We start from the raw sequence: 13,428 nt of genomic DNA, 5'->3' as shown, positions 1-13,428 counted from the left end.
AAGATTTATTCTGTTCCTTTTGCCTCTTAGTTTTCCAAAGAGCATGGTTGCTTGCTTCTCACTGTTATTATATTCCTCACTGCTTCTCACCAGGGACTATCTGTCTGCTGCTGCTGTGCATTCAGCTTTTTTTATGGGGACACTTGCTAAACATTATTGCTTACGTTTTCTACTTGGGGTTATGGCACACTACCTCATACTCTGCTCTAATGTGTTTTTGACCTATGTTTCTCATTCCTTTCTGGTGTGCATTTTGTAGGACTGCAGTTTATTTGATTGTACACATCACTGTGCTCTGTATTTGCAGAGTGTTTCTGAAGAGAAATGTAGGAAACTTCTTGTTCTGGAGTTATGAATTTGAAATGTTCATAATATGTTAGTATACTAACGTTAAATATTAGTATGAACTTCAAAATGATGCCTGTACAATTATCTGCCACAAGAGGAGGCTTACAGATATTATTGCCCAAGGTGAAACCTTAAAAGCCAGGGTCTCCAAAAAGGTATTTTTGACTGAAGAAAATCATCAGAGAAGAGGAATGAAAGGGTATTTTAATCATTCTCATCATCAAAATTAGTGAAGAGGCAAGTGTAGTCAGATAATAGCAGCTGACTCGCTATTACAATCAGGGTTTAGTGCATGAAACATAAGTCACTCCAATTTCACATAGAAAGAGATTCAATACTGGGATTTAAGTGTGTAAAAGGACTTAGAAGAGCAGATCATTATAGCTGTGAACAAAGTACACAGAGTTCTGTTAGCCACTGTTGCTTTGGTGATTACTGTTCTCACAACTGCCTTCACACTTACCAAACTGGTGACTGGACACTCAGGCACTTATTCCAATCACCAGAACTGTCTTAACCATCATGTCACCATGACCTGGCTTGCCAGTAACAATAGTTTTTGTTTTTCAAATCTCATCTGAGAGTATCCATGTAGTGGAACCTAATTTACGTCCAGAACCTTAGCTGCAAGGGAGCCTGGGCATGGTAGTTTATAGGTCTTTAGGTTTTTCCTAAGACAAGAAATGAAGAACTAATTTAAGAGAATAATTCGCAGTATCTACAAGACTATTATGCTTGAGCAATGTATATCTACAAATACTTAAATAAATATTTAAATTGACTACAATCGGATTCATCCAGAGATACAATAGGTGTGCAATACCTAAGTTATTTGCAAGCACAAAGATGCAGTCTAACTTCTTGAAGCAAAATCTAAGCCCGTGGGGCTCCCCTGGTGGCGCAGTGGTTGAGAATCTGCCTGCCAATGCAGGGGACACGGTTCGAGCCCTGGTCTGGGAAGATCCCACATGCCGCGGAGCAACTAGGCCCGTGAGCCACAACTACTGAGCCTGCGTGTCTGGAGCCTGTGCTCCGCAACAAGAGAGGCCGCAACAGTGAGAGGCCCGTGCACCGCGATGAAGAGTGGCCCCCGCTTGCCGCAACTAGAGAAAGCCCTCGCACAGAGACGAAGACCCAACACAGCCAAAAATAAATAAATAAATGAATAAAATAAATTAAAAAAAAAAATCTAAGCCCGTGCTCCTTGTGTTCCTATTCTTTACTTATCACGCATACCTCTCCTCAACCTCCCTGCAGGTGTCCCTCAAGGTACAGTGACGTAGTCTAGGAGTCTGCCATCTCTTTTTGCAAAGGACCAGAAAGTATTTTAGCCCTTATGGGCCACATATGGTCTCCTTGTCCTCTCTTTTTTGTTTTCTTTTTATAACCCTTTAAAAATGTAACAGACATTTTTAGCTTGAGGGCTACACAAAAAGAGCCCACGGTGAGTAATTTGCTAACCCAGACCATGATCCAGACCATGTATTGCTCTACCTTTTATCCGTAGTTACTTCATTTGCTTAAGTCTTTTCTCATCGTCATACCCTTGTTATGAGGAGGTGGCACTGTTACCAGGACAACCAAGAATTAGGCCTGTATGGTTTATTGCAAGCTAAATTCTCTGTTCCACTGTCAATTTCCTACTTCATTCCTTGCTTAACTCACACAAAGTCACAAGAAAGTAAATATTTCTGCAGTCTTCCTGTCCTTAACTGTTTGTTCCTCCAGAGTGACATAGAGACTTGTAAATGTTCACTGGATTAATAGATTCCATTTCTACAAACTAATCCTGATACATCTGTCTCTTTTAATACAGTTGTTTTTTCTGATCGATATTACACAACAATCTATCCCCCAAATAACCAGTAATAAAAAGCATCATGTGTTGAGGTGAGATTATTACTATAGATAATGAAATATCTGAATACTGTTACTTAATTTGAAAGTGGCTATGTCAAAAAAGAGAAAATATACATTTATTTTTCCTGAAAATTTGCAAAATAAAATATAATGCAACAAACTATCTGGGTTGTGGTTTATCTCCTCTGTTGAAACACTATTGTCCATGTTATATAGTTACTGGGAAAACAGAATGATGTCCGTACAGTTTAGACACAAATCAGTTATTGAGGCATAAGAGACTGAAAACATCATCTGAATTCCTGAAAATTACAGAATAATCAATACTCTTAAACTCTCATTTCTTGGAATACCACACACTTACATGTTTAAACTGACATCTTGAAAAGTTTTATAAAGATCAATTTAAACTCACAGTATGATGAATAATCTTTAGGTTTAATGAGGCCTCAAGACATAGACCAGCAGGAAGCATGTCATCTTACCTAGTTCAAGAAGTTATTCTTTCTTTTTCTAACATAATCAGAAAAAAAATTATTATCTTTATTCTCAGGCAAGCTACAAACTCTGCTCTCCCATCAGATTTTCAAAACTGCAGAAACTTGGGGGGTATTCAGTTTATGCCTGGGGTCACAGTACATCCTATGAAAGGGAACTTCATTGACTCTAAACACTTCAGGAAGGCACACATCTCTACTCTGTATCTTAGGTTTGGAATAATTTTTCCTCTTAAAAATAACACACTAAACCAATTAGCTTTCCTAAATTGAATTAACCTAATAGCATTCAAAAACTGACAAACATAATCTGCTTGTTTTAAGACAGAAGTGGATTAGTCAACAGAATCATATCTCTAGTCAGGTCCAAATCAAGTTATAAATTCTAACCAAATAGTGAGTGCTGGAATAAGGCATATTATTAGTATGCATAGTCATACTGCTCTCAACTGTAAGCAACATAGGCCTTTTCAGGAGGGAGATATAAAAGTTTACAGTTGAAGAATGTCTTTTTATATTGTGGTAAAGAGATTGTTTTCCTTTGACGTCCATGGCTCTCTCAAGTCTTAGCAACTCATTTTGTTACATTTCTAGTAGTCACAGGAAGGAATAGCTCTCTTAATTTTTCTGTGCCATCTTTTAGGCATGTTATTGTTTAATGCTTTTTTTTTTTTTTTTTTTTTTTGCCGGCCTACTGCTTGTTAGAATGTGTACCAAAGCAAAAGAGAGAAAACTCAAATGCGTTAGGTGCTCTTTTTTTTTTAAAACAACCTTTGTATTGAAGTATACAACAAATGCTTTTTATTACCTTCTTTATAAAGTTATTTTTTTTAAAGAAATAGGGATTGATAATACTGACATAAATGAAGATTTAAGAATTATCTATAAATTTTATTTATATGAACTATTTATAAATACAGAAAATTAGAAGTCAAACACATTTTCATTTGCTAATGTTAACTAACATTGTGAGACATTATCTTATAAAATCCATTGAGTTATCTATCTCTTTATATTCTTGGAGCGCCACCCATTTGACATACAATTTAGAATTCAATTAAAATATCACTTGTTAAACAAATCCTGTTGGAAACTGACCTAGCTGGTCTCCACAGATGGCCCACCCTTGAGCCACGCCTCCCAGTGTGTACGTTCTTGAGCAGTCCCCTCTCCTTGAATCTGGGATGGCCCTGTGACTAGTTTTTAACCAGTGGAATGTGGTGAAAGTGATGCTGCCTGGCTTCTGAGGCAAGGTCATAAGATGCCTTGCATTCACCTAGGTCTCTTGGAAACAAGTGCTCTGGGAGAAGCCGGCTGCCACCATGCTGTAAGCAAACTCTCAAGGTATCCAGGAGTGAGGCCACATAGAGAAATGGAGATGTATGGATATTCCTCAGCTATTCTACTCAACCCACCTGAGGTAAAGATATGTGAGTGAAGGTGTTGTCTAGGCCAGTTAAGCCTTCAGATAGCTCCATCCCAGCTCCAGCATGCTGTTTAACTGAATCCAATGAGAGACTCCAAGTGAGAACCACCCTGTTGAACCCAGAATACCCAGAGCTATGAGAGAGAATACTAGAGTGTTGGTTTAAGCCACTGAGTTTTGGGATATTTTGTTACACAGCAGCAGGTAACCAAAACACAGATACAGGCTATTTGCTTTTTGGTTTCATTTTTAGTCATAACATTCTGTTGCTTCTAGATAAAATCTGCATTTAAAATTTTGTGCATTTATTGATATTCATGCTGTTTTTGTTTTGTATATAAAATTCTCAGCTCAGAAAGTGCATGTGTGTGTGTGTGTTTCACTCTGTGATATAAATGGGTCTTGAAGAGCAACTAAATTGACTTTCTAAGAGAGGGGAAACTGCTTCTGAATATTTTAAGTAAATACTTTGATCTGCAACAACTCTGCTATACATTTGGTAATTTAATATAATTTTGAGACTGCATGCACTGAAACATCTAAAGGTAATAAAGCTAGGCTATTGAAGAGAAAAAGAGGAACAAAGAAAAGAGAACTAGAAATAGACTCCCTAAAAAATACTTAGCAAAGAGAGAGTTGGTGAGAGGGATATTGCTCTAGGACTAATATTTCTATAGGCAACTGATGCTTAATGTCACTTCTCAATAAGCAGATATTTTAGGGCAGTTAACAATCTAATTTATGGGAAGAATGTGAAGTTCCTGTGAGTCAGTAAGCTTAACAGATGTGTAGCATGATAGCATGAAGAGGGTTCTCTCTTTAAATTCACAGAACTGGAAAAAACCAAACATTTACTGTTAACCTCCTAAGTACTTGATGTTCATTTAGGATCTTGCCAGGCACGATGCTCCAGCCTTTGAACTGGGTGTATTAACTTGCTAAACTAGGAGTCTAAATTGGAAATAAGCTGTACTTGTGTCAGATATAATTTATGTAGTTTAGACATCGTAAAGAAATGAATGTAATGACTACTAAATATCAGAGTCCATATATGGTGAATAGCCAAAATTTCTTGGTTCTTTAAGGAGAATGGTATAGGTCTCCAAATTAAATGATACAGTAGAGCATTGGTATTCTCACTGCAAAGCCATTCCTTAAAAAAAAGTTCCAGATATCCTAACTGTTAAGCATTAGGTAGGTGTATGGGGCATAGAGCAATCTAATTTTCCTGCGGTGTGTAGCAAAAGTGGCATCAGAGAAGTTGAGAATTGAGCTTAGTCCTCTAGAGTAAGTAGATTACAAGGATGACAAAAGAGTATGTGTGTAAAGTAAGGGGTGGAGAATGCATTTCAAGCAGAGGGACAAGGCCTAAATATCTCTCTTACGTGTTGCCATATATTTTATCTGAACATCTAATACAGTACTTACCATATGGTGATGTAAAATCAGTTTCTTATTGCCAACTTCCTTCACTGGATTGTAAGCTTGGAAGGTAGATACAATACAGCATTTATGTTTGGGTCCCTATACTTAATACAGTCTCTGGCATATAGCAGGAGGTTCCCAATAATTACAATAAATAAATGAAGAAATTAGCAAGTGTGGAAATCCCTACCTTATAACACTTACTATAACTGTCTGATTTAGATATTTATATGTATCTTAGAGTTCCCCAATAAACTGTAAGATCTTTTAGGGAAGGGACCTTGACTTAATTTTCTTCCTTAAATGGTACTGGACATATAGTTGGAATCCTATAAATGTTGGTTGAATGGGAAGTAAACTATAGTTCTTTACTTTTTAAAATCAACCAGGGCCTAATTTAAGCCTATAAGCTTAAATAAAGTACTGAAATATTACAATAAATGATCTTGAAGCCAGCATGATTCTACATTACAAATATGAGGTGGTCATATTTCTGACTTTCTGGTTGCCTAGAAACAAAGATGTGAAGTTATATGAGGCTGTAAGAGCTTGTACCAATAAGATCATCTATGCAAAGTTCAGCCTAATTCTCTGGATTTGGAAGGCATCAGTTCTAAAGAGCTTCAGATGACAATGTGGTCTTGATAATTTCAAGTTTGCAAAGTTTCATTGTAGTACCAGCATATACACTTAGCCTAAAGGAAATAATTCTTCATGTAAAGTAACCACGCCAGACCAATGATACAACTGCTTTATATTTACTGATATATCATAAATATTTTCAGACTTTAAACAATGACATTAGACATTAGAATACAGAGGAAAGGGAAAAGAATAGGGAAAAGTTGATTACTTGATAAACCACTGTCATCAAAATATGGAATTAAGATAATTTTGACCTCTTGACACGTGGGTGAGTAGAGGTGGTGTGGTAATGCTGGGTAATAGGGTATTAAATTTCTACTTGGAGGTGCCTTTTTTCCCCTGCTCTAGTCTTTGTGAGCAGAGAGAGATGCATTATGACATTACAAGGGTAATGGGCTGGGAGTCAGGAGTCCTAGGCTATATTTCTGGCCTCCAGCATTTACGCACATAAGTAAAGATAATTCTGTCCCATGGAAAGAAAGGCAATGCTGCTGATTTGATCTTGTGTTTTGTAACTGCAGGAGGAGAGGCGGCTAAAAGAGAAAAGAAGGTTAAAGAAAGAGAAAAGAAGGTTAAAATCAGTTTCTGAAATAAGAACAGGAAAACTGGAGGATCTGCTCTGGGGAAATCGATGAACATTTAGCAACTGTTTTGGACACAGCTGGGAGCAGCTTCCCAGCAAGAGTCTGTTTTCTTCAAGAGCAGTTTCTCATGTGTCAACTCATTTTAACATTCACAACAGCGCCTGAGGTAGTTGGGCTACATGGTATACTACTAGTGAACAACTTGAATTTCAGAGAGATTAAGTGACGATGTAACATAGTCACCCAAAGAGTTGGCTTATAAACCAGGTTTCTTGACATCAATCCTAGTGTTATTTCCATTGTAACATCTGGCTATATTTGTTAAGAGTGGAGATCTTAATTATAATTCAGTAGGACAATTCTAAGGCTGAAGATGGTCATTTGGAACTTAACAGGAACTGTGTGGTGTGCACCTTTTTGTATATATTCCACCATATCATAAGAACCTGGAGGACACTATTTTGTAGTTCTCAGCGTTTAATAGGTGTCTAGTAGAAATTTATTAATTACTTCCTATAGGCACATATGCTATGTACAATCATGGAGTTTTAAAAATCGCTCACAAGGGTTATTACAGAAACATTTATGACATCACTAGTAGGCAGGGGCTAATCATTTGTACTTTTTTGATGAAGGGCTCCTTGAATGATTGTCTTAGTTATTTCACAAATTTGTATCAGGATGGTCCATGCTTAGCTTGCCTTGGCTGTGTTTTATAAAGCCTAGATAATAAACAAATTTTGAGACTCTTTTTATTGTCTTCTGAAATTCTGCTTTTGAGGTTAATATAAATGAGTAGACTTCAGGTTCTAGTTTTATATTATCAACACCAGGGGAAGGGACTTTGGAAGGAAGCTATCGTTAATTTACATTTCTGTTGCCAGAAACTATATTGAGCCTTTTAAATATTCAGTCTCATTTAATTCTCACAACAGTGCTATATGTCATAGATAGTATTACCCACCTTTCAAATCAGGATGTTCAGAGAAGTGAAGATATCCTAAGTCACACAGCTAGTTAGTTCTGGGAGTTCTATGGGTTTGACTGAGTCTTTTCGATTCCACAACCTGTGTGTGTGTGTGTGTGTGTGTGTGTGTGTGTGTGTGTAATTCTAGAGGAATACAGAGGGTAGTAAATCTGTATATTTATCATCGAGATTTAATGAGTATTAACATTTGTTCTTTTTCTTCTTTAGAACTTTCACTTCATTTTTGAAGTTTTTTTTTTTTTTTAAAGAAAGCCCTTTTGTTGGTACTATCCTTATTGCTAAATAACATACTACAGTTTTTTTCTGATTATCTTTTCTTAAATTGAAGTATAATTGACTTATAATATTAGTTTCAGGTGTATAACGTAGTAATTCAATATTTTATAGATTATACTCCATACAAATTTATTATATAATATTGACTATACTCTGTGTCCTGTGTACATTACATCCTAGTAAATTATTTATTTTATACCTAGCAGTTTGTACCTCTTAATCCCCTTCACTTATTTTGCCCCTCCCCCCACTCCTCTTCCCTCTGGAAAGCACTAATTTGTTCTCTGTTATCTGTGAGTCTGTGTCTGTTATCAATTTTAGACATTATATATTGACTTCTTTCTGTGATAGAATGCAATTTAATTCTGTTCCTTTTCTCCCATTATCATTTTTTTTTTTGGAAAAAAGTGGAAATATAAAATTGGATTTATTCACAAAGTGAAATGTTACATATTGGTGAAAATGAATGAACCAGAAATGCATGGGTAGTTACATGGGTCAATCTTATATACATGATATTGAGTGAAAAAGCTGTCTCTAATTATGTGTACAACATGATTCCATTTATATAAATTCAAAACAACAGAACAATCTATATGTTTTGTTCATATACAAATATGGTAAATTATATTTTAATAAATGAAAGTGGATAATTATTAAAAACACAGGATAGTGTTTATGACTAGATGTGGGAAGGAGAAGAACGGAGGGTGAAATTAGAGAGGCACACAGATAGTTTCAGCAGTGTTGGTAATATTCTAGTTCTTAGGTTGAGTGGTGGTTTCCCAAGAATACATACATATATATGTATCTGTATTGTGTGTATGTATGTAAAATATCATGTAATACAATTACTTTTAAAAAACTGAAAGAAAAAGTCACAAGTATGAGAACAGTTGCCTCAAATTTAAATAAGAAATAAGGCACTGAGAAGACTTAACTACATGAAATGTAAAAGGAAGAAAGGAGAGGGGCAACACAAAATGACTGTGAAATACATATGAAGAAAGAGCACATGAAAGCTTTTTGTTTTAATTTTAGTCTCATTTCTCACATATTTACGTATGTGCGTTATGGAAGTAAATATATCTGCCTTTTTTTTAAAACATTTTTATTGGAGTATAATTGCTTTACAATGGTGTGTTAGTTTCTGCTTTATAACAAAGTGAATTAGTTATACATATACATATATCCCCATATCTCTTTCCTCTTGTGTCTCCCTCCCTCCCATCCTCCCTATCCCACCCTTCTAGCTGGTCACAAAGCACCGAGCTGATCTCCCTGTGCTATGTGGCTGCTTCCCACTAGCTATCTATTTTACATTTGGTGGTGTATATATGTCCATATATACACTACCACTCTTTCACTTTGTCCCAGCTTACCCTTTCCCCTCCCTGTGTCCTCAAGTCCATTCTCTAGTAGGTCTGCGTCTTTATTCCCGTCTTGCCCCTAGGTTCTTCATGACCATTTTTTTTTTTTTTAAGATTCCATATATATGTGTTAGCATACAGTATTTGTTTTTCTCTTTCTGACTTGCTTCACTCTGTATCTCCCATTATCATTGTATCTTCTGTTTTCCCAAATATTACTTTAACTCACTTTAAATTATCCATTAATCCTCCGTTAAGTATTGTATTTAAGCCTCCATTTGTTCCTTTACTTATAGCCATAATTCTTGACTCTCTACAATGTTAAGATGATGCTATTAATATCCATACCCTTTCTTCCATTTAACATCCCCCTTTGCCAACAAACTCCTAAATTCTTTCCTTTTTACTTTTACCTTACCAAAATTTATAATATTTTTATTTCTTGAACACATAATTACACCTTTCATGCTTTGTATATAGGTTGATTCTAAAAGTTGAAATGATAAACAATGTTTAAATTGTCATGATGATTTATTATTTACTACAAAGCTATTTAATGAGCTATTATTATAATTCCCATCTACATTTCTACTGTAGACGCCACCCATTACTTTTGGATATCCAAGGGAGAGTACTCAGTATCATATTCAAAGAATGAGTCTCTTTTCACACTCAACCAATAGCTTAAAATCATGATATAATTTTTGGTAGCTTCATATTTTAACTATGTATTTATCTTTTTTATTTTTCTTATAATTTCTATTTTTCCCATTTAAGCACAATTTTTTCCCAGTTCATGCTTATTTTGTTTACTGCCTGTACATTCCACTTGACTGCCACTGACTTTCAGTTCTACACTGGTGTTTTGCTTCATACAGTGACTGATGTACTATACATTTCTTGCACAGATTTTGTTTCTTGAAATTCAAGTAGTCTTTTTTTTCCTTGCATTTTTTGGCCTTTTCCCCATTCTTGGTATTTCTGGTCTCTCACTCATAGTAACTGTAGTATGGTCTCCACTTTATTTTCCAGAGGATTTTCTTCTGGAGTTTTGCATCATCCTGCTCCAATATGGACTGGTTGCTTTCAAGATCTGCTCTGCAGCTGCAGTCCTGGGTCTTTCATTCACTCTTTTCCTGGGTGTTGATGTACCATTTCCCAAATCTCTTGTATTCTTCTTTCTTGTTTTCTCTCATTTGTTAGAATGCATCGTCAGGTAACTTCCTATGAAGGTGAGGGAGGGAGGTAATTGTCTAAATCTTTGCATGCTAAGATTGTATGTAATTTGTCCCTCTCCCAGTAGATTGGTGGTTTTGCTAGGTATACTTCTCTTGGTTGAAAGTCATTTCCCTCAAACACTGTTGTCTGCAAGCATTGCATATTGCTTATGAGAAGTCTGACACCAATTTGATTCTGGGTCTTTTGAAGAACATTTAAAAAAATCCATTTCTTTCTGGAAATCATAAGGACACGATGTAAATACACTTTACAGTGATAAGTCTGAGTACATTTAAGTTGATCAGTACTTGGTTGGCCTTTAAGTTTGAAGACCTACTGCTTCATTTAATTCTGGAAAATTCTTTGCACTTCCTTTTTTAATTTCCTCCCTACCATTTTCTTTTTAGAATTTCTATAATTTGCTATTTACTATATATTTTATCTTCTTTCATATTCTCATATTTCTGTCTATTCTTTTGTAGTATACTCTGGAAGACTTCATTGATTTTTATATTCCAATTCTAGAAATTATTATTATTATTTTTGGCAATCACAAGTTCTGTCTTGTTTTCTGTTTCTTATTCATGACTTCTTTTTCTTATTTTAGGGATGAAACATTGTGGATATCTGTGTGGTTCTAACTAGAATTGTAATTTAATGTCTTTTACCTTTCCTGATAAATGCCTTTTTCTTGAGCCAGTTTCTTTCACAGTCCTGGAGGACAGAAGTCCAAAATAAGTATCACTGAGCTGAAATCAAGGTGTCAATAGCATCATACTCCTTCCAGAGGACATAGGTGAGAATTTATTTCCTGGCCTTTTCCATTCTCTAGAACTGCATTCCTTGTATTGTTTGGCTCATGTCCCATTCTTCCATCTTTAAAAACAGTGGGGTAACGCCCTCTCCCTCTATGTCCCTCTGCTCTGTTACATGGTCTTTTTCTGTTCTGTGTCAAGTCTGCTTCTGCTTCCCTCTTTTAAGGATATATGTGATAGCGTTTAGGGCCCACCTGGATGATACAGGATGGCCTCCCCACCTCAAGATCCTTAACATAATCATATCTACAAAGTATTATTATTATTTTTTGCTATATAATGTAACATTTACACATCTCTGAAATTAGGACATAAATATCTTTTGTGGGGCCATTATTTAGCCTACCACATCTAGTATTTTGAATCCAATATGTATTGCCTTAAAAAAAGTGCTTAACAGAGCAAGGAGAGGGAGCATTAATGTGGCAGTGGTAAGAAATCTCTCTGGTGAGCATTTACCACAAAATATTCAGACTTTGAAAGTTGGATTAGTCCTTTTAATGTCAAAAATGATTCTCAAAATCATTTCCCCATGGTCTGTGAACAAAAGAATCCCTTCTGTTGCCATTTGCCTCTATAAAAGCCTCCCTAGAGACAATGAGGTAATAGCCAATTTTCACTAAAGAAAACAGATATTTTAATATTATGAACAATTACTCCTATAGATCTGTTGCCTGCCCTATTCAATTAGTTCTCTATCATGTACTGTTTTGTGATACCATATTTATCTTCATATTTTGGGTCTCTAAGCTAAAGTTGACCACACTTTTTCAACATCCCCTAAATAATTTTCCATGTGCTCTGAATGATAACCAGTTCCTTTCTCTAATAAAAATGATAATAGATACAATTAATGAGCTTCTTCTAGTTTCCAGTAATTTTATATTGACTATCTAATATGATCCTCGTGGACTCTATGTGGTCATCATTTATTGTTATCCCAATTCACAGATTGGGAAACAGACTCAGATAAGAAGTGAATTGTTCAAAATCACATAGCTGGTGGATGGCAGACCAGATTTTACATTAAGTCTAACTGGTGTCAGAATTTGTAGTGTTTCAATTATTTATCACTGTTTCTGAGTTAAAAATGTTATAGATTTGAATCTCTCACAAAATTCTGCTTATTCGTGGATACATTTTAATAGTATAACTCTAAACACAGCTTACAGCAGCAAATTTAAAATATGAGACATAAAAAAAGCAAAAGGGAATTTGTGAGCTCTTGGAAAGACAGCTTCAGCAGCCCCTTCCATGTGTTAACTAGTTTATAAAATGCCTGTGCTTGGCAAGGTTTCATCATTTCTTCTCTGTTTGCTGCAAGCATCTCTCTCTGTCGTAATGACTCCATTGCTTTGGCAAAATAAGATAGAGCAGAAGTTTTAAAGTGTATCTAAAAACATGTTCATCTTGCTGTAGGAAGTGAAATTTTAGAAGTTTGACAGTTGGGCACCCAGATTTGAAGAAGAAGAAAAAATAGTAAGCATGCCAACATATCACTTTAAAATAGAAAACACAATCCAAAATTAGGAAAAGGAAACAATCAATTTGGAAAATCACTTAAAACGAGCTGATATATAGCATGATTTGAATTCCATTTTTAACATGTAACATTTCATGGGGTTCTAAGTAATGATCTGAAATAGATACAGTGGTCCAAGTGATCTCCACCTCCTTGACAAAAAATATTCTGAACTAGCACATATTTAGCAGATATTTCCGGAGAAAATATTTCTGATATGACTGAGAAATTAGTATATTGGTGATTTGAATTGACAAAACTACCAGAGTTTTAGATATATTTTAACCTAAAATAGAAGAAAAAGCAAACTGTTTATTTTTATCCTAGTTAAAGTTTGATACTTTACATTATTTTTTCCTCCCCTGGAAATCTCCTCCTGCCTTTTTTTTTTTTTTTTGGTCAGTCCAGATCCTTCTCATTCTCTAAATCAACTACTGTTGATCACGTGCCTATA

This window comes from Eschrichtius robustus, chromosome 14 (assembly GCF_028021215.1).
Source record: "Eschrichtius robustus isolate mEscRob2 chromosome 14, mEscRob2.pri, whole genome shotgun sequence".
In the NCBI taxonomy this organism is placed as follows: domain Eukaryota; kingdom Metazoa; phylum Chordata; class Mammalia; order Artiodactyla; family Eschrichtiidae; genus Eschrichtius; species Eschrichtius robustus.
Note: the sequence above shows the minus strand (reverse complement) of the source record.